The 22,382-nt window shown below is 42.8% G+C and overlaps 1 long non-coding RNA gene across 1 annotated transcript in view; it reads left to right on the top strand.

Moving 5' to 3' along the window:
* Nucleotides 1-22,049, top strand: part of LOC113565795 — a 106,496-nt gene extending 84,447 nt beyond the window's left edge. The window contains exon 4 of the long non-coding RNA XR_003408797.1: nucleotides 21,970-22,049. This is a non-coding gene — a long non-coding RNA (uncharacterized LOC113565795). The remainder of the gene's footprint in view (nucleotides 1-21,969) is intronic.
* The last annotated feature ends 333 nt before the right edge of the window (nucleotides 22,050-22,382 follow it).

Below are 22,382 nucleotides of genomic sequence, written 5' to 3'. Positions count from 1 at the left end.
TCGAGACCCCCACACATCCCCAGATGCAATTGACTTGAACTAATCCAAATATTATCGCAATCGTGCAACGTGCAACAAAGGCTGCGATTGTCGCCTGCCAACATCATTAAAAATTGTTGTTTTTTGATTAATAACCAGAACCGAGGCACACGCGTCATGTGGCAACCCCCAAAAGAGTCGGCTCTAGTGTTTTGATCAAAAGGTTGTATCTTTTTTTTTTGTAAATATTTGCAATGATGGAAATGGAAAGGGAAATGGATCCATTTGTCTCTGGGGAAATCCGTGGACAGATATCGCCACAGATTTCGTAATTGCCGGAAAATGTGATCAAACAAAAGCGTGGAAATTTGTTTGTTTTTTATAGGAAACATTTTTCTGGTGTTTGCCTGCAAATTGTGGCTCCTCCGCCCATGAGATATGCTAGGCAAACGAGACGTGTTTGAAAGCAGCTGAAATTTCGGCTATTCTTCTAGATAATCTAGGGAAAAGTGCGATATTCAGATTGGAAGAGACTCGTAGGGAAGTACTCGTTAGGGCCGATAAGCGATGGACGATGGGCAGGTGAAATTCTTTCATATTTCCTTTTAATTGCTACGGGAGTGTAGATCCAAGATCTAAGTTCCTGTTGAGAGGTCAAGGGCTCACTTTATAGCGAATATTATAGGAGATAGTATCGTTACAGATTACTATCTAAAGACTAGGGGGCAAGCCAACCCCTGGCTCACTCGCTTTGCTCTCATTGAGCGCAAGTATGAGTAAAATCTGGGGACGACCCAAAACTTTGTTATATATTTCTGAAAGTATCTTTAATCTCATGATATATCCATTGCCTCAAGACATCTAATAGCTTCCAGCGTGGTCCTGAGCCTCTCGTTTTCCTTTTCCCAGTGTGGCTTAGCAGTTGAGGTAGAGTTTGGTAATGTCGAGATATGTACAGTATTCCACAGTATCGATTTAACCATTGGCAGAGATGAAATCAATGCCCTAAAGCCCTGTAATTTTTCTGATTTTCATTCAATTTCTTCGTTTACATATTTCCCTGCCAATTTCCCCACAAAACTAGATCAAACTCTCAACATTTTCTGTTACATTTCCTTTAAAAATTATGGAATAAAGTATTAACTCGGAATCGGATGCAGCTTCCTCTCGGAATTTATGAAGCTGAAGCACACCTGAGAGCACGTTCAACACAGACCACACACAGACACCTTGCCACATGCCACCTCATACCCCCTCCCCTGCCACCAGTCAGTCGCTTACGTACCTTCGTGTCCAGCGGCCAAATTGAATGGCAAATTTGTCTGCACGCAGCACTGGCAGTGGCACCAGCAACAGTACCAGAAACACCAGAAACATAAACTTTTTAATTGAAAAACAATTTTTTTTCTCTCCTTCTCTGATTTTCTTTTTCTCTTCTTTTTTTTTGTGGGAATTTTCTCTCTTTTTAGGACACATGAGAGGGGGTTGGGCTTGGGGTAGGGGGGGATTTCGCTCAAGTTTCATAAATGTTATTGAGTTTTTCGTAGCAATTTGTGTAACTAGTTTTTCCGAACGATGGGATATGGGATTTTCGGTGGGAAGGAGGAGTGCGGAGGAGGCGGGGAGGAGGACTTGCACCATTTATTGACTTGACTTCCGTGCGTATGTCGCAATTTCCGGTTTTACGGGCAAACGAAATAAAAACGTAATTTAATGTCACATCGAGGAGTTGAGTGGACCAGGATTTTGATGGGCTCTGCTCTGACCTCCCACACCCCCGCCTCCCCATCGTCCCCCTATGGCCTCTATCGAACATTAATTGAAATCGTAAGATTTGCCATTTCATGCAGGAAAAGGGGTGGAGGGAGAGCGGAGAGCCATCATCGGGGTTGACAACTTTATTGAATTCAATTATAATTTTCACACTTCGAGTGCGAGAGCGAGAGATGTATGCGAATGGATTTCCAGTTTGGAATCGGTGTCGAAAGTGGTCGCAGATCGCGCAGATCTTTCCAATGCAAATGGTTTCTGGTAATATTAGTGGATTTTATGGCGGAGCCAGGACACGGAGACGGAGACGTGACTGTGACTGCAACTGCAATGTACTTAAACTAAGCTCAAAAGATGGGTAAGCGGAATGTGCGAGAGGTGCCTGAAAAAGCCGTGGAATCTGCCAAGCCACACTGGGAGCCCTGGCCCTCTTCCCCTATGCAAAAACCCCGTTCCAGGCTTGTCTTTGCAACTCTTCAATCTCCCCTCTCGGCACATCCATTACACTTTAGATACGCGACTTTTAAGCCACTCATAACACGATGAAGCCTGATCCACGAGGCAACTTAAAGCTCCAGAGTGGCTGCCCCATAAACATAACTCATCGATCGCACCCCTTGAACTCCCATTCAGATATGCATGTGGCAGGCGGCGGCACACACCTGCCCCAGCGGGCTGCCTGCTGCGAAGGCGACTACCAACTGCCAAGCAGAGGAAGGAACTGCAACACACACACACAGAGTTTGAGCCAGTAAAGTCACCTTGTTTATGGCGCCCCAGAAACTGCGGGCGGCTCTTCGTGAGTGGAGTGGAGTGGAATGGAGTGGAGTGCAGTGTGTGCCTGCAGTTCAGATGCGGGCCGAGAGTGTGGATTAATATTAAGGCGGATTCCGAGGAGAGTTCAACAAACCACAGCTAAACAATGGCAGGGCAGGCCACTGGGCGTCGATTTAATTGAATTACCATTGGAGACCGCAGTCAATGGCCCAGCGAATGCCCAGCGGAGCCGCTGCCGAATGCCAATCGCAATCGAATCGAATCGAATCGAAACTGCGCCAGCGGGGAGAAAATGCACACAACATATTCGAATACCAAGTATTGAGATGCTGTGGCTGTGGCCGTGGCCGTGGCTGTGGCTGACACATAAGTGCATAATTTCGGTCCTCCCCCGCACAGCCTCTGTGCCACAGTCTGCTCTCTTAATTAACCGCCTAGAAGAGCGGAGAAGAAGAGAGAAATTAACTCGATTGCGCCTTAATTAGCCGCTCCGTCGGCGTTTAATGAACTCAATGCAACAGCAGCAGCAAACAGCAGCAGCAGCACTAAATTGTGTGGGAGTTTGTGGAGATTTCTTCGTTTCAGCTCGTCTCGTGTTCATCTTCTTTCAGGGCCCTCAAGTGGTCAGCAAGAGAGCGAGAGAGTTTGGTCGTAGCAGGTCTCCAAGGTCAAAGTGATATATTACTTGAGGTCACGGCAATGATTGAAGAAGCATCAATAAGACGGAACTAATGAACTGATAATTGTGGCTTGACAAACGACTCTACCCATTTTTGGCCGTGAACAGACGCACGAATCCCATAGGATAACGAAAATGTGCGTGTGAGCAGGTCTTAATGACGTGAATCTCAACCACAAGAGGCCTGAGATGATCGAAAGCAGCTACGACAATTGACACTCACAGAAAAAATGGCATACAATGCCATCCGCTTCGTTTCTTCATCTCGCATTGGAGTACGGGCAAAATATTCAATATCCCGCTCATCCGAAAGTGCTGCTTGGCGCTCTGGACAGAGAATGTCGCCATTGTCTTGTGCTCAACTTGAAAAATGAGTCAGATGGTAGGTTTTGGGCATCAGGAAAAGTGCAACTACCAGAAATTGAGACACCACTAAGACCATTGAACGTACCAGAGATTGCGCTTTATCGTGAGTCCATTCCTTCGCCTATGAGTCATGTACTTGTATGAGAGAAGATATCTCCTTAGTACTAGGAGGTTTCGACTGGATGGACCTTGAATTCTTCATACCCCAAATACGTCTCAAAAACCAATTAATTCACCTTGCAAATCTGGTTAAACTTCGACGAACAACTGTCACAATTAGTGCCCCCGGCGAACCCCCACTTGGTATGCCTGCTTTTTCACTTAACTTTGTGACTTCTAATCAATATTTAGCAGCCAATGAATGGGCCGCATAATCGATTGTACCTACAGACGGGTAGAGCGGCACGCTTGCCCCGAATGGGTGCACGTCCACGTACAGGTCCACCCTTGCCACACACTCCATGCACGGCCCATTGAGTGCGCAAATAAATGCGCTTAATTAATTGCATTTTTGCACTTTCGAGTGGATGCCCGGACCCAGGCAGGCCCTTGTAGAGGAGGGCCTTCCGCCTACAATCGAATGCGGAATCGAGTGAGGAATCGAATGGAGGAGGCTTCGAACTTCAAATATGCATCAATAAACTCAATTAAACGTAAACGAGAGAGCGCTTCAAGCCAAATGCGCAACGTGCAACAACCGAAGGGGCAGGCATTGTTGAGGCAACTCCATAATGCAGGCATCCCTCCCCTCCGCCACCCTCCTCCGCCATGTGTGGGTGTAAGCCAGAACGATGATGGTGATGATGATGAGGATGATATTTTACTTTATTTTCTATACGTTTCAGATGCGAAGATGTCGGGCGGCATTAGTTTCATCGCTACTCTGCTGCTGCCGCTCTGTTGCCTCTGCTTCTGCTTCTGCTGCTGCTGTGGCATGTAGGAAGCTGGGGATTTGCGTTGCAAAGCCACCTAAACGAGTGCTGGCCCCGAAGTGTGAAGAGGCTTAAGTTTTTTCCCACTTTTATTTTTTATTATTTTCCGTTGAAGTTTGCTTCTCCTTTCTTTTCTTCTGTCTTTTTTTTGCCACTGCAGAAGTTCCACTACTCCGCGGCGGTGGAGGCGCGTTGTTTGGTCTGAGCTGGCATTTCCTGTCAATGGGCATAGTTTATGCCCTCGGATCTTTCGACGGCAGTGGAACTTCATTTGTTATACAGAAAAACAACATTTGGACACTGAATCAATCTCAATCATGGGTGGTGTTGATTGAGGCAGGAGACTGGGCCAGCAGCGGGAGAGAGTGTGAGGCCGGGGCATTCACCAAATTAGCCAAAAAACAAACAAATAAAAACATCAAATAAATAAATCAATTTGGGGCAGAGTGCACTCGCAGCTAGAGATGGGAAAAACGTGCCACACGGGGCAGGGAAATTTAATTTATATTTAATCGGATTATTTCATTAAATTCAATTAATAAATCATTATAATTATTAATTTAAATATTTATCATTACAATAAATATTTTTACTATTTATTATTATTATTATTTATTATTATTATTTTTTATTATTATGATTATTTATTATTATTGTTATTTATTATTATTATTATGTATTATTATTACCTATTATTATTGTTTATTTTCTTATTATTATTAATTTTATTTATTTAATTTTATTTACTTAATTAAATTTATTTAATTAAAATTTTTAGGTGGAGATATATCTAATACTGATTCTATCGAAATAATTATTGGTTATCTAGTAGATACGATTATTATGATTTGGAAGCGCCTTTGACCCCCTTCAATCACGCGTCACGCTGCCATCTCTAGCGTTGAACTACATCTTCCAATTTCGGAGTATTTCATTTACTTGAGTTTCACTTTGAAATGCAAACCAGAGGCAAAACGTGGCGCACAACGCATCCATATCCGATAATTACGCAGCCACCAGCGGCCTGGCCTGGCCCCTGCCCATACCCCAGACCCCAGACCCCATGGAAAGTGTAAACAAATTTTGGTAACGGAACGAACACAATTTTCCTAAACAGAAACTTAAGCAGCGGCAACGCAACCCTTTTTTCCGAGTAGTGTGCGTGTGATTCTACCCCCGCGGAAAAGTTTTCCGCTGAAGCGATGGACAAGCTCTCGGAAGAGAGGGAGAGAGAGAGCTTTACACACAGATCAAAGTGCTGGTTTTTTTTTCTCTTCGGGTCTTTGACGGAACCAACAAACATGTTCGGCACTTTATTTACATTGGCTTCCGGTTGAATTCAGTATTTTTTTTGCCCCCCCCCCATTCAATCGCATTTTAAGCATTTATTTTTTGTTGTTCTAGCGAAATAAAAAGCAAAAAATATGCTTTAGCTTTTCGATTGTAAACAGAAAAGATTGGAAATGGAAATAACATCAAAGGAACTTCATCAGAGATACACAGATACTCGAATGTAAATAGTTGGGGCCAACGCATTAGCTAGATAATCGAAAGAAAGCTAAAGATAGTCCCAAGATATCAGTGGGTCAAAGCCAACGAAACGAGAAAAAAAAACAGTAACCTCATTCGAATTTCCAGGCACGTTGGTCCCACGAATATTTTCGGAACCGTTTATCGAAAAGCCATAAAGTTTTCATTATTACACGGGAATCTTTTTGTCCCCTTCCCCATCTTTTACCGTTGTCTCTTTTCTTTTAATTACGTTTTATATAAAAGGGAGCCCCAAAAAGAGAACAAAGACAATCACGTGCCATGCGCAACGTTCTAAATTTCAATTGAATCCATTTTAATTAGCCAAAAGCGTTAGAAAAAGAACCATTCAGAGGCAACTTTGTGTCGCATCGTGTCGTGCTGTGTCTTCGGTAATTGTTAATTTGTATGCCAGAAAAGTAGTAGAGAGAGAAGAGAAGAGAGGAGTAGTTATTGCGGGGGGTGGAGCAGCACACCCATTGACGAAACTGAAGCTCTGACATAATTTGCATTTAATAGTAATTTTTTCCTACTTTGCTTTGGGTCGTGATAACAGTGGAGGTATTTCTAAGGAAATGGCTTGAATAAACATGCAACAACCGAAAAAAGTGACTTCATTCGTGTGTGAAGAGCGTATCAATGACGGGCTTTCAGTGCATTTGTACTGCGTCATTCGGCCCCCACCCCCAAGAGCAGGGGCCTCTCCTGGAGGAGAGGAGCTTTCGCCTCGGGGCTAAAAATAGCCAAATGCGTCAGCAGACGTATAAGTCAGGGCAGGGCACAAAGGTTCTGCTTAATACGTAAAGGATTGGGCAAGACCAGAGACAAAACATGATAGACCTCAAATGCCTGGGAGACACTCATTCCTCAGTCAGCGAATGGCTCATGTTCGGAACGAGAGAGCGGCTGGCTTTTCGGAGCTAGCTCCTGGCTTTTCAACAAAAAAAAGTGGGAGAGCAGAGCCTTAATCCATTGTCAAAATCCAGAAAATGCTTTAATATTGGTATATTTATTGCTTATATTTTCTATGGCAAGACTATAAATAGAAATATAATAAAATAGGCCTGTAAACGAATTTGATATAATACAAAATATATCACAATTGTTGTTGTTCTACTCGTAAAATTATATAAAATTCGGTAATGTTTACTTTATAGCTTCAATGTTGTAGAACATCATAAATATAGTAAAAGTTAGAGCCAGAGGAGTGCAGTTTCTCACAGAGCACTTTTCAAACTTCAAAGTGTTATAATTTCTAAACCATCGAACTTATCAACGAAAATCAAATGAATACTGAAAGACAGATATTTCAACTTAAACAAAATAACATCTATATATTTTTCAAGATTTTCTTAAACAGCTAAAATAACTAATATCAAAATAGTGCCTTTTTCCAGCCCACAGATTATTTGAACCAAATTCTTAAAACCAATACAAATATGCTTCATCTGATCAACGATGGCCATTGGTCTATAGATCCTTGCATATCATGAATAAATGAAGAATATATTTAATATACTAAAGACTAAAGAGCATCCAAATTGGCCAAAGAGTCTATCAAAAGTCACCCGAAAATGGTGTTCACTAATCAACCAGACTCTGTGCTTTCCACAGTTATATTCAGCTCCCATGTGGCCCTTATTTCGATTGAATTATTTTGCTAAAACTTGTAATGAAATGTTATCCTTAAGTCGGTAACCAATAACAACTTTCTTACTTGTCTACTCAAGCACAAAATGTATTTTCATCCCATAGAAAATAGCTTGGCCCTCCCCCGAAAATGCAAACAAATTGCAAACAAAGTTATTGATTAAATGCAAGCAGATTTTCTTTCATCGGAGCTCAATGAAGCCAATGAAATGACTTCGAAATATGAACACAACTCTCACAAAAGAGAGTCCAAGAGATGGAGTGTCATGTGTGGCTCTATTCATGAGTTGCTTTTGCTTTTGAGTGCACAAAAGTGAATCAATAGTTCACTAGGGGCATTAAATATCTCAACAAAATGGAGAAATATACAAATATTCAGTTCCGTAAAATACATATTTGTTGAATGTTTAAAAAATGCAACTTAATCAGTAGACAATAGAAAGGGATCGCTTACCTCATTAGCATACAATGCCGCAGCAGCAGGAGGCTGCAAATCGAACAAAAACCAACCTCCAACTAGAAAGAGACAGAAATAGAGATGTGTATTTAATTTTCAACCATAATTTTCATCATACGAGTAATGCCACCACACACCACACACGGATGTAAATGAGTTTTGGGTTCGTTCGGTCTTTTGCGGTCTGCCCTGGAAATTCAATCAGTGACCAGAGAGGAACCAGTAACCAGGACTAGGGTGCGTGTGCGTGTGGAGCTGTGGATGCAATTGGGGGCCAGGGGCTTATCAATGGTATACGCATTTCAAAGCAAACATTTTAGGCAGATTTGTGCACACAAGAGGAGGAGAAGGAGGGTCAGAGGGACAGACAGCACGGCACACGGAGCAAGTTTATCTTTCGGCAATGTTCAAGGACAATACGAGTACAACAACCGTACTGGATACTGGATACTGGATGACTGCATTCCGTTTGGGTCCCGTCTGCCGTCTGGGCATACATATTTATTAATTTGTTCATTTGTATTTACACGCTGCTAACATATTCATAGACAATTGGCAAATGTAATTAAATACGTTTACAAAAGCTCGCTCTCACTCTCTCTCTCTTTCCCCAGGACCCAAATATTTTGGTTTTCTCGGTTTTTGTATTTCCCTATGTTTCATTATGTGTGTGTGGGTTTTGGTTTTGTGTGACAACATGACAATCAATTTTAAATGTGAGACACATTTCCTTTCTGTGGCATAAATAATGGCCCACAAGTCAGAAATCGGAAATCAGACTAGCGGCTGGAACACAGGGTAAAGCTAAAGGACTTCCTCTTTCAAATTACAGAAGAGAAACATTTAACATTCGGTAATCAGCTAATTACAGGTTTGTTTAGTTCTGTTCTGTTTTGAGCATGTAAGCTTGATGTAAACTGCTGATTAAGTAATAGGGAAAACGTTGAGGGTGAACCCACAAGTCCTAGTAGAATATTTATCAGATGATAGTCTGAGATTTGGTAATAGTTTGGAGTGAATTATGCTTACAATTTCCTAAAGCAAATCAATATCCATGAATATATTTGAAAGGAGTGAGCCTGAATTAACCCTAGATGGTTATTCCTTTTATTTTGTACTACATTAAAAACAAGCTTCGTTGAAAGTTCAATTCACAAAACCACTATAATGACAAAGGAAATAATCCAGTATGGGCTGATGATCATCCATCGTTAAATGGTCCACCCTCTAGGGTTAAGAGGCTGCTCTCCTGTTATTGCATTTTTGCCTTTATTTCGCCTCGAGCACATTGCTGTTGCGCTTTGTTGCTTTCTGTGCCCGCTCGATCGTGTCTGCCAAAACAGTTGCTTATTTCTATTACGAGCTTTGCTCCACGCACAAGAACAAAACGCACCATCGCGCTTCTCTCATTCAATTGCTCTCTCTCTCTCTCTCCCTCTGCAAATTTTTGCAAGCTCTCTCAGCAACAATGCGCTGTGCTCGGCTGGGTATTCGTTATCATCTTCGTCTCCGAGTGCACTAATCGTGTCATTGTAAACTCTGTACCGCTCTCAAGCCGCTCTCTCACCAAAAAAGAGCGGGACTCCTTACTTTGCAAAGATACCAAAGCTTTGGTGCGTACACCCAAAGAAAAAATCACTATTTCCGTATAGTTACACTTAGATTTCGATATTAATGCCATTATATTGACGAAATATGCAAATGGAAGTGTTTTCATTTATTTAAATATATTTTGTAATATTTAAATTTGTAGGAAATAACTTAAACTTGTAGAAAAATAAATAATTTATTGGAAAAAATGATTCTTCATTTGAAAAATGAGAATGGAAAGGCTCTTAAACCGGCAGTAAACTGAAAAATTGTGTTTCCCACAAATTTAATATAATATATATTTATTTTAACAATTCTTTTCATTAAATTATTATTTAAATCGAAGTGAATTTTATCTAATTTCAGTAGGTTTTCATGGAATAACCGAATATTTAATTTAAATATGAGTTTTGTGTGCAAGTTTTCTCTCAATGTAGATTTGTCCTTGTTTTTATTTCTCTTAAATATGGCTGTAATTTTTCTTAGTGGAATTTCCAGCTTTTTGTTACCTGTTTATTCCAACTTTGACTTTCATTCTAATCATAGTAAAATCTGTTCATCCCTAACCTAATTCCCATCTGTTTCCCCCTCCCACAGCTCCCACACACGCCCCACACACCCCAAACACCCACTCTTCAGCTGTCGACTTTATGCTAACGTTCTGAAATATCTTCGCGAGTCAGGGTCTAAACAATTGCCGGCAAAACTTTGGTCCGATTCGAAAGTAAAACTTTCTTCTTGTTGACAATTCTTTGTTGGCGCAGCTGAGCCTCCCCACTACCCACTCCCCCTCTACACCCCCTCTACGGCACAACTAATCCAAATCAAATGGCGCAAAAACTTTTACACGCTCCAATGGGGGGTTGACACAATCGGAATCGTAGTCGGTGGATGGAGATGGGGGACGGGGGCTGTAAGCGGGTCTTATATGAGATTATGAACACAAAAAAGGAGATTCTAAATTTATAAATGGGCATCAAATGTTGGCATCGAATGGGCTGGGGGGAAGCTTCTGCAAGAGTAAGGGTTTTCCTTAAAGCCCGACAAGTACCCCTCCCCAATGCCCATTCGCAGGTTCTTTGCAATTAGTTAATGTCATTTGATAAGCAACAACTTAATCAGACTCCACGCCCAAGGAAAAGGTCAAGTATTTGTAACTTTTGTGCTAATTTGTTGTTCTCTTCTGCTCGTCCTGTCTTCGTCCTTCCCCACTGCTCCTGCTCCGGTGAGAACGTGTGTGTCAAGTGTTGTGACTTTGTCACGTAGCAAAAACTTGTCTGTGCTGTAACCCTGTTTCCCTGTCTCCCTCGCAGTTGGCTAATGAGACCAACAGCCCGGGGCCAGAGTCTGAGAGTCCAAGTCCCAGAGTCCTCCCTCCCCCTCAAAGTCTCCTGGAAATTGACGGCAGCTGCAAAGATACAGATACAGATACACAGAGAGGTGAGAGACAGCGACTGGGGGGCGGATATGGCAATTTTTGTGCCTTGAAATCGATATGGCATCAAAGGCCCAGGCACAAGGCTCTGGCAGCGGCTGCGGCTGTGGCTGTGGCTGCGACTGGAGCACATTATGCCATTATCCAGTGCCCCCAGCCACAGAAACAAAAACATTTTGCAGATATATATTTTTATTATGCTAAAATAATCGCACATAGACCAGGGAACAGTGGCGCAAGGACCATGGAAATGGGGGAAAAAATAAATAAAAATAATAACGAAGGACAGCACGAGGGTGCGAGTGAGCACGTTCGGACCCGCTGAGAAACTTGCTTTTATTTGGCTATAAAAATGATTTAATCACAATAATTTTGTGGAATCTATTAGATAACAGATCATTAGATGGACAGAGCTATCCAGCCAAAAATCAGGTTAAGATCTAGGCGTCCTACGGATGTTCTAGGCTATTCCTTCCAAATTCCCATCGATTTGGAACCACTGTCCTTCCACTGGGTGGGTGGTGGCATGAGACATTGTAGTGTTTGTTGCCTTGTGCCGCTGTGGTTGCGATACCAAAAGCGAAACCGAAGCCAACGTTACCTTTTCGGTTAGCAAAAGCAACAAATTATCTGAAAGATGCATCTGAATATTGCAAACAAAAGATAAAAGCCGAAATGCAACGACAAGCGACTCATAGTTGGTCCTACCGCAAAACAGCCGCAACATGCCACACGGATGTGGATGTGGATGTGCCCCCGGTCCTCTCTCTTCCCCATCCCCCCATCCCCCCCATCCCCCCCATCCACCATCTCTGCAGCATCCCAACCGTCCAGGTTCGCTTCGCCTTTCGCTTGCAGCCACGCAAAAGGTGATTTATTTGAACATGGTTATCAACTTAGTAGAATAACAGGAGCAGCGCCAAAGCGCCGCACCGCCGCACAGCCGCACAGCCACACAACGGATCCCCCCGAAAAACAAAAAAGAAAACAACAATGAAGAGCAAACAATGCCAGATGGAGAGCAGCGCGAACAACGTGCAACGTGCAACGTGCAACTTGAACTTGTGCTCCAACTCTGGCTCTGCCTCTGTCCCTGGCTCTGTCTCTGACTAGAAAGTGCACAGCCGTAAGATACGATTGCATTTACATGCATCCCATATCAGCGCCTGCATCGGGGCGTGTGTATATGTCTGTCTGTCTGTCTCGCTGTCTGCCTGCCTGTCCCCCGTCCATATCTCTGGGTCTCTGTCTCTGTGCGCGCACCCAAGACACACACCCACAGCTGCGGCTGGCAGCAGCAGCAGCAGCAGCACCGAGCAGCAAGCGGCACGAACCGAGAGACAGAGACCCAGACCCAGACCCAGACCCAGACCCAGACCGAGACCGAGACCCAATCCGATGCCCCACACCCATCGATGGAGCAAACAACTATCCTATCCCACTATCCTATCCCATCCCATCCCGAAAAGAGCCGCAACCCGGCATACAATTTGGCCGGCAGCAAAATTTATTTGAAATCAATGCTTCTTGTTGCATTCTTCAGTTGCAGCGGCAGCCACAACTTTTTTGACTCTGTAGCCGCCGTTGACGCCGCCGGTAGTAGAAAAAGGGTTCTACACTCAAGCGGCAAGAGCATATGGCCTGCCACACGGCGCATTGGTGTGCACTGGAGAGCTGTCAGAAATTTGACAAATGAATGGATCAATCTTCTAATCAGAGATCAAAATGTCTCGGCTATTAGATCAGCGCCAAGAGAGGGGAAATTCTGGGACTTGGCTACTTCCTTTTGTCTGGAAAACCCTGGTCTTTCAGCTCCAATGGCTCTCCAGCACAGGAGTACTTACAGCGCATCCCCTCGGTTGCCATTGCCGATTGAAGACGACGTCTACTTTCCTTGCACTTGGCTTGAATCCGCCTTGAATCTCCAGCGAGCAAATAACAGAAAGACAATAATTGAATATATAGGAATTGGAATTGTTTAAGCCACATTCACATACACATATACACATGCACAGAAACACAGATACAAATGCATATATATACTCTCTTCAGATGATGATGATTTCAGATGCAGCAGCGGCAGCAGCTGGTGGCAGGCAGAACTCCTCCGTTTGTTGGTCACGAATTTTGGGGGCGATGTTAACACCGCCTCGGACTAAAGATTTCCAGATTCAACAAAATGCCAAATGCCGCCTGCAACTGTAATATTATTTGACCATTAAAATGCCAACAGTTTTGGGCGCTGCACTCGAAAAGAGCTATCTGCAAAATGATAATGAAGGCCAGAAACGGTACCACCAGAAGGCACCCCAAAGACAAAAGAAAGATAGATTTTAGCTTTAGAATATATTATGCAGAGATTTATTCAATATTATATGAAAATACCCGTATAATTCCACCATTCACCAAGGAAGTACTGAACACCAAAAGAATCTGCAGCACCACCAAATCTTCAATACCGAAACCGGAAACCATACTTTACCGTGAGCCAATCCCGACACAACCCATGACTAAGGGGCCCCAAAAGGATCGTAGTATTCTCTAGAAAATATAATATTGCTAGAACAAATTCTAAGGAAACGGGCTCCAGCACAGCTTGATCATGGATCAGTGATGTATTTCTTAAGATTTAGCTCTGCTGCTGAATGCACATGATGATTGGTGGTTATGATGCCTAAATTTATACATCAGATTTTCAGAAAAGGAGCGTGAAAACATTTCGATCCGTTTTCTTAATGCAAGATGGATCGCTGTGGGTCTATTTCGATAGTTGACATATCGAGTAGAATACGGAATAAAACGCTTCGAGCGAGAATAACCAAAATACAACGTCATGAATAGAGCTCCATATTTCGATTTTACACAAAATTTTGCTGCAAGTCTCGAAGCTTCGAAGAAAATATGTTTAGGTTCTGAGTTCTAGGTTCTAGGTTCTAGTAAGAAAGGTATCAAAGGCTATTATCAGCGACCAAGAAAACGTTCGATTAATGGAGACTTCGACTTACAAAGTTGGCCATAAAGTGCTCCCTAAACGCTGTTGCCCTTCGTATTAGTTCGAAATATAAAAAATTTAATATACAGACCTTCGAGTTATGGAAGTTCAACTGTATGCTATTAATGTTTGACCTAAAATCCTACAAAAAATATACATAAATACCTATATCTTCTTAATTAATAATAATCTTAAAAAACAAAAACATTTTCCCCCTAAAGTCAATAAAATTCTCCCGAGTTTCCCACTGGATTGCCTCAATGATTTTCCCACATTGTTTTTTTGATTTTGTTGAGATACTTACGAGAGGGTAAACGTTTCGCTCAAATTTTAATTCCCAAAACAAAGTTAACGCTTTCCCGAAAAAAATCACAAAAGTACACAAAAAAAGACCAAAGAAAATGTAGACAAAAACCCCCCCAAAAAAAAAAGAAAAATATTGTTTAAATCAATAGGTTCGACGGTTGGCATGGTCCACTGGGCGGTCGGGCGGTCGGGCGGTCAGTTGCAGTCGCCGTCGCCGTCACCGTCGCAGTCGCAGTCGGCGGTCGACTGCCTCTGCCTTTGGGCTGTAAAAGTGTGAAATGCCAAATGCCTGGGCCTCTGCCTTTGCCTTTACCAAAGCCTGTGCCTTTCTGTTTGCCAATGCATTTAGATCCGTCTGAGATCTCTCTCTCTCTGTGTTGTCCGTTTGGTCAGGCAGGGGCCTGGGGGCTCGGGGGCCTATTCGTTTCGTTTCTTATATTTGGTCATTACGAGAGAGAGATGGCAGGCGACTCTGTCTGTCGGCGAGTGCGCTTTGATTAATGCCACAAACTGCTGCACACACACACACACTCCTCGGTGGGGGAGGGAGGTGGATTTGGTTGGGGGAGGGCTGGGCTGGGTAGAGATCTCGGGCCGATCGCTGCACAGGTTTTCGGGGCGCGATTCGCGATTCACACACATTATTCATGTGCATTGTTCGGGGCAAAATAAACACAAAATCTAGACGCAAGAATCTGCAACCATTCTTTAGTCAACCCATGCTCCGCCCCCTCTCCCCCTCTCCATCTGCTCCCCCCATCATCTGCAGTGCAAATTCAATGGCTCTTTGCATACATTTGCGTTCTGGCAGCAGCAGCGGCAGCAGCAGCCATGCGTAGCCTGGCAGGCCCTGGCCCTGGCCCCGTACCCTTTCCCCTTGCCCATCCTGAATCACAATCAAAACAAGAAGACGGAGGCGCAGGCGCAGGCGCGCTTCACTGTACGGAATGTAACGAATGTTAAATGACCTTTAAAGGAGCTCGAGGCCGGGAGAGGACTGAGTTACGAGAAAGGATAGAAGCCATCAAATCCTAAAGGCTTGAAGTCTATTCTTTGCGGAATGATTCAAGTGCTTCAGAAGGATGTTATTTTGAAGAGAGATAGACAATAATATCCTTTATTTACTCCCAAATTCAAGGCCTTCTGATCTCTGCTTACTATTCCGAATAATGCTTTCTGTTGTTTAAAGAAAACTTTCAATTTTCATTGAAAATTTTCCATTCTTGGACCTTTTTGGCTATGGTTTCTTCAGATTTTCTACAGAGATCCAAGCGTACTGGCATCCATCTCGATTAAAGTCCCAGTTCTCTCCAGTATTTCCAAAGTTCTTTCCTTGACAAAGTTCTGGCATCCCCTGAATACCCTGGAATCTATCAGAAGCCCCTGCCTAGGCTTTGGTTAAAGTCTTTGTAAGAGTCGCCAGCGGCAACAGACGGTGGACGGTGGGGCAACAATGGCCATTGAGCTGCAGTCTGGCCAAAAAAAAAACCACCAACAACAACAGCAACAAAACAAAACAAAGGCCCAAATAACACAATGCACAAAAAGCAGAGAAGGAAAAAAAAGGAGGAGAGAGAGAAATATGTATATCAGATTTAAAATAAATGTAACTGCGCGGCTCATTATGCCGCCGCTTACACGGCAGACGGTGGCAGCAGGAGGGGCATGCCTCATTGAGGGGCTGGGTGGGGGCACGGAGTAGCAAATGGAGCGAAGGCTGTGCGCATGCGCAACAGTTTGGCTGCACTTAATGGTCTCCGGCAATCAAGTCGGTCGGGTCTCGGTCGGTCGCTCGGTCGGTCGGATGTGCTGTGCTTTCTGGCTGCGGCTGCCTGCCTGCTTTGTGGCAAGCAACGTTGTGGCATTGGTTGGTTATGTGCCTCCAACATGTTGGCTAGTTAAGCGGCAGGTAAACACACAGTGGGCACTCACCAATTGGACAGAACTGGCGCTCAGAAGGGACTTTAAGAAGAAAGAGGAGTATCTAAAGCTATGCCGATAGTGCCACTATCTTCTCGATGAAAATTGAAGATGGGTCATGGAAAATGGGCTCCACTGTATGGTCAAATATTGTCGCACTTCTTCTGTGGCAAATCATGAAGTACTCGGACTTTAAAATAGAACTTCTTCCCGGCCAAAAATTAAAAAGGAAATTTATTTTTTTGGTCAGGGGCTTTGCTTTAACGTCAACCCCGGCTTACTCGCATCGATGTTACCATATCATAGAGAGAATATTTATTTTATTTATTTCTTCATTACCTAAAAAGTCAATATAAATAACCCAAAAATTAAAGAATTTTCCATTTTCCAAACTATTTTCCGATAAACTCTAAAAGCGATTTCCCATCCTCCATTCTCGAATCCCCACTGTACTTCTAGTCGGAACGCATTTTGCGCATTTAAATAAACATTTCCCAGTTCAATGGCAGGGGAGTGCGGAGGGAAAGAGAGGGCAAGCGCATGCATTGTTTGGCCGCAAAATGTTGCAAATAGAAGGAAGATCCACGCTGCCAGACAGCCGCCTTGGACTTGGGTGTAGAGGGGAGGGGAGGCGTAAGGGGAAGAGGCATGAAAGAGCACTGAAGCACCGAAGCACTGAAGCAGTGAAGCTAAAAGATACTTTCACTCCGTAGAACAAAGCTAATGTGTTGTCTTTCAGCACGTGCAACCCAACCTGCCACTGCCACACACCAGTCCCCCCCGACCGTACCCCCTCTAATATTTGCATGATCATTTCATATTTTCCCCCTCTCTATGGTTTTTCCCCCCCTTTCGCCATCGAATGAGGAGCCGCAGAGCAAACAACTTAATCGATTTGCGTTCATTTGCAATTTGTAATCGAAATGCACCGCTTCGCCCGTCTCTCCTTTGTGCAAAGTGTGCTGCACACATGCCGCAATTTGTTGCAACGATTAGTGGAAAAAATTGCCATTGCCATGGCTTATTAATTACCCACGATAGCAGCCACCGAGTGCTGCATTCTCGAGCCATATTTCCATTTACTGGCAGCGTGTCTTTCGGGGTTTGGGGTTGTGGCATACCACAGGAGCAACTTTTGAGTGAGTTATTCAGTAATTATAATCGGAATTTTATTTATTGAATTATGGTTTTTTGAGGGGGCTGCCATGTGCCCCCCCATAGGGAATTCTTTTGGGGTGCCTTTCAGGTGTGCAATAGAGCAGACCCTAAGATACGTAAAGCATCTGAAAGATTGTTCTTGGATGGTTCTGCTTTTGAAATTTCGTCAACTTAGAGCTAAGGTGACTTTGAAGACTTAGTATTTTTCGCGGGTTTCAAGGGAGTGTTTTTATCAATATTACTTGTATCTTTTCCTAGATCTTGTATCTATGAGTTGTATATAATTGTCTCTTTCAATCTTTCTACCTATTAATGTATATAAAGTTGCATGTTTACATTCGAGCGCATGGAAATTGTGACATTCTTTGTCTAAAGTACCAATCAGTACTTTCGAATGAGCGTAATATTCAATATCTGGCTCGTACTCGAATTTGGGACGAAGGAATCAAGCGGATGTTAGTGCTCCATGTCCTTGGGAGGAGTGCCTCCCCCGTTTGGGAGATATATCCCAATATGTATCTATGTACATCCATTATACTATCATCTGTATCAAGTACATCTATTCCTTTTGTATTTATCTATCTGAAACTTTGGAATGTACTTTGCACAAGCTAAAAATTCACTTCTGGCCTGTGTTTAAACCAGTTGAAATTTGTACCCAAACTTTAAATGAAATCCTGTGTATTTATGCAACATTGAGCCAAGGACAGTGTCCCCTTGGCGATAGCTGAGCATTTGGCAGTTTTAACACCTTTTAAGCCCAAATACGGCGATAAGCGAAGGACGCAGACACGCAATGGGAATCGCAGACCAGACAGAAATGACAGGCAGCCAGCCAGAGCCGTGTTGCATGTGCAATCCTCTTCTAACACCTCGTTTTGACACGCCATTGGAGGCTCTGGACGCTGGAGGCTTAAAGGATGCTTTGGGTGTCAACAGTGCCAGGTCGTACGTATCATTATCACGCACACACACACACAGGGTCCCCCGAAAAGGAGGGGGGAGGCGACCCAGAGATCGTATGAAGAAGAGTTTGAAGTACCTCGTATCTGCTGTGTGTCATTAGGCGGCACCGCACTCGACGTTTGTCCCTACGCTGTTTGTCGCCTCCTCGTTTCAAGTGTCCCCCGGTAATGAAGTCAACTGAGACGGAGACTGAGGAGCCACCACCCGCACCCTCACCTGAAATACTCTTTAAGCCAGCGGGAGAGACCTGACCATGGACATGGACATGGACACATACCTCCTCCTTCTCCCTCCACCTCCAGGGTACCAAACTTGTCCAAATCGTACGCCAAACGAACACAAAACCGAACAGAAACCCGAAGCCCGATGGTGTGTGGAACTTGTTTCGTTTCCATTTCGTTTCGTGCCACCCACGTGCGTGGCTAGACACATGTTGCAGGACGCTTGGCAACATTTTTGGCATTTTCGGGCAACAGGTTTTCTACAAGGTTTTCTATGGGTGGGATTGTTGCAATGGGAGCAGATTTTCACATGGAATTTTTTGGGTCGAAGAATTTTGGCTAATTTTTGAATATATATTAAGAAAATGATTAATCGTAAAGGCAAAAAGCAGGCAGCTTTTGAAGGTCTGATCTGAAGTTAATTTCCTCAAAATATCCCACTAATTAGAACTTCAGAAGAGACCCGTTTTTCCCGCAATACACGGAATTCTCACTCCATTCCGAAATCTCCATTCTCAGGAACGGATTTGATTACTTTATTAAATGCGGACAAGTTCTGGAGTCCGCGGAGAGAATAATAATTATGGCAACTCCTCGAAAGACTTCAACGAGATATTCTGCTGTTGTTTTCGGTTTTCGGTTTTCAGTTTACTTTATGTTTTGTGCCAAGTCATTGGGAATGGCCACCCACGGGTAAAGCACACATAAACGGGTATACAGATACGAGAGTATTGTTTGCCATATGATCGAAAGCCAAACAACTCACGATATTCTAATTAAAACATACGAGCTCTCCTCTGGACATCATCATCATCAATCGGACATGATCATCATCATCTCTGGGTTGGTTGCCCTAAAATTACATGGAAGTGTGATGATTCAGCAGATATTTTCGAGTAGAACACAAAGCTAATGTTGGATTTGTTGGATTTCAATACCACCGAAAAGTTCAATAAAGTTTGAACTTTTTTCTCCTTTGTGTCGCGATGACAATTTCCATTAAGAAGGCGGCCCTGACACTCCGCCACAGATGGATTCGATTCTATGGGATACCTGATGTGACAGCAAATGTGGGTTCGGCCTATTGAAACAAGAGCACAGCCACAGGCATAGCACAGCCGTTGCGCATGCCCTGCTATCCACGTTGCACGATCCGCTCCGAATGAGAACCAGAACGCGACACTGCGGACATGCCCCTCACATGTGGCTCTAAAAAAAAACCCTAAACTCGTGTGTAATAAATGAATTTTTCTATAAATAGTGAGAGGCTTAGAGATGGTAGCGTGCAAGGGAGGGTCATAGGGTGCCAGAGGAAGGAAGAGGAATTCGAGTTCGAGGTGGAATAGGTTCTGAAAAACATGTGGCCCTACTACACCATACGATCTATAACAATCTAAAATCATCATCTCTGGATATTTGACGCAATATCCCTTTCAAAAACATACAAAATATTGAATATAATTGAATTATTATAAGAACTGAAGTATTCCATTAACCCCAGAGAAGGCATATAGCCGATTTCTGATCAATTTTTGTTAGAAAACTCAATCAACTATCCCTTAAACCTTCTCCGATATTAGCTATACAGGTTTTACCTATGAAAAACTATCGAAATATCGAATCAAACCTGCTCCTAAAGCCCTTCACGTTACCATCTCTAACAAAACATTTAATAAACGGGGAACCTTCGTGCGTGCCGTGCCCCGCGTTGCACATGTGTGTGCATTCTCCACGAATGGTGTGGCATGGTCTGGTATGGTTACCTCTCTGCCTAAAGGTTGCATATGCCGCATGCAGCAACAACAACAACATAAACGGGAAGAGCATAAGCCATAACTCAAGGGCAATGAGCTGCATAATTGCGCTGAGTAATTCTCACTTTATTTCGAGGGCAATTTCTCCATTGGAAAGTCCCCGCTACCCCTGCTCCCTCTCCTACTCCTACGCCCTCTCCTCCTTCACCAGACGACGTGCATCCGTTTCAGATTACATCGCATTTCTCTGTATTTTCAAGTTCGCTGTAGATTAGGCCTCGGCTCTGGCGTCACACTGGAGTTGGGGAAGCAGCTGTTTCTGGGTGGAACTGATTGGGAGACGTGACCCATTTATATGAGGGTATTCACATTCATTGAGCTATTCGCGTGCCAAAAGCTTGATAAAAAGAGTCAACAAACGTCAAGAGTTATACGAGAACTCCCTCTCGAGTGAAGAATCAGAGGGAACGAAAAAGGGGAAGCTTTCGGAGTGATCGAACGAAGAACGCAATTCGGAAGCACTCGCGAATGCTAAGCTCCCATCAAAGTGGGTTTTAAATACAAAAGCTTCGATTGTGATGAAATCTAATGCGCCGAGTTGATGGGATTACATATGTATGTACATTTTTACATATATAAGTATGTGTGTATACAGGAATGAATATTATTATTGTTCGGAGCAGAGAAACATATAATTTCGTATTGATAAGTAAAGTAAATATATGCCAATGCACAATTGTTTGCTTTTATGACTCTTCTCTCTCCTCTTTTAAGCTCTCTCCCGCTTAAGCTTACGCTCTGCTTTTATCTTCTATACGTCATCGCGCTCTTGCGTTTTATCTGAGCTTTTCGTACTAGTGTGTGATACAATTCGGGATCCCAGTGGAGACATTTTATCGTGTGCTTCGGAATCTTACAATATTTTACCCACAAATGAGACTCCAGAAGCTGAAAGGTTAAGTGAATGTGCTTCGAAACAACCAAAATTCTTTTTATATTTCCTATGCAAACTAATATTTAAACATGTTACACAACAAACCACAGAAACCATTAAACGTGTTGAATTCCTGAAATGCATGTATTTCTGTATTCCTGCATGTACGTTTTGCAAGCCTAAAATTGTTCAAATATTTTCATTTACAAAAGAAACACTCTTTCAATATAGAATATTTCTCTCATTCAATATTTATAAGGTGTAAAAACGAATCAAAAACCTTTTTATAACTATTTAACACCTGTAGGCATAAATTCAAAGCAAATACAATGAAAATAGCTTTGAATATTTAAGCAAAAATATTTTAGCCATATTGTATGCATATGTATGCGTAGTTTCATTTCAATAACACGATAAAATGCATGTTTCAGCAGCACTTCATCATTATTCATTCTCTAATTCACATTTAATGTTATTTATTATACAAAATTTCGTACTACACAATATTTATGCTAATTTAATGACATTATTTATTCCTTTTCTTTATTTTCAGGTACCTGCTTCGTTTTAATCAAATTAATTCCACACATTTCCCGTATCCAACTTTTAATCATACGAGTATTTCGCCTGCCATTCAACGTCAATTTGCGAAATGCAAAAAAAAAAATAAAGTAAGTAATGAGAATTGAGAAAAAATATTCCCAAAAACTATTCTGCCAGTAAGCAGCAGATGAAAAAAAAAACAGAACGAAATACAGGAATACATTTGTTGTGCTTATTTCAGTTTTTATTTTATTTTCGTTGGTCCTTTTTTTCTCGTTTTCTTTACGTTTATTATCGCATATCAAATAAATGCGGGATTATGTGAATATTTCGCTTTAATGAGAATTTTTCGGACCACACGGCAGCAGCACCGGACCAGACCCCAGACCAGGGTGTAAGTGCGAAAGAGAAAGAACGAGGCGC

The sequence above is a fragment of the Drosophila persimilis genome, unplaced genomic scaffold (assembly GCF_003286085.1).
Source record: "Drosophila persimilis strain 14011-0111.01,24,50 unplaced genomic scaffold, DperRS2 tig00000191-arrow-pilon, whole genome shotgun sequence".
Taxonomy (NCBI): domain Eukaryota; kingdom Metazoa; phylum Arthropoda; class Insecta; order Diptera; family Drosophilidae; genus Drosophila; species Drosophila persimilis.
Note: the sequence above shows the minus strand (reverse complement) of the source record. Positions and strands in the feature narration are given on the sequence as shown.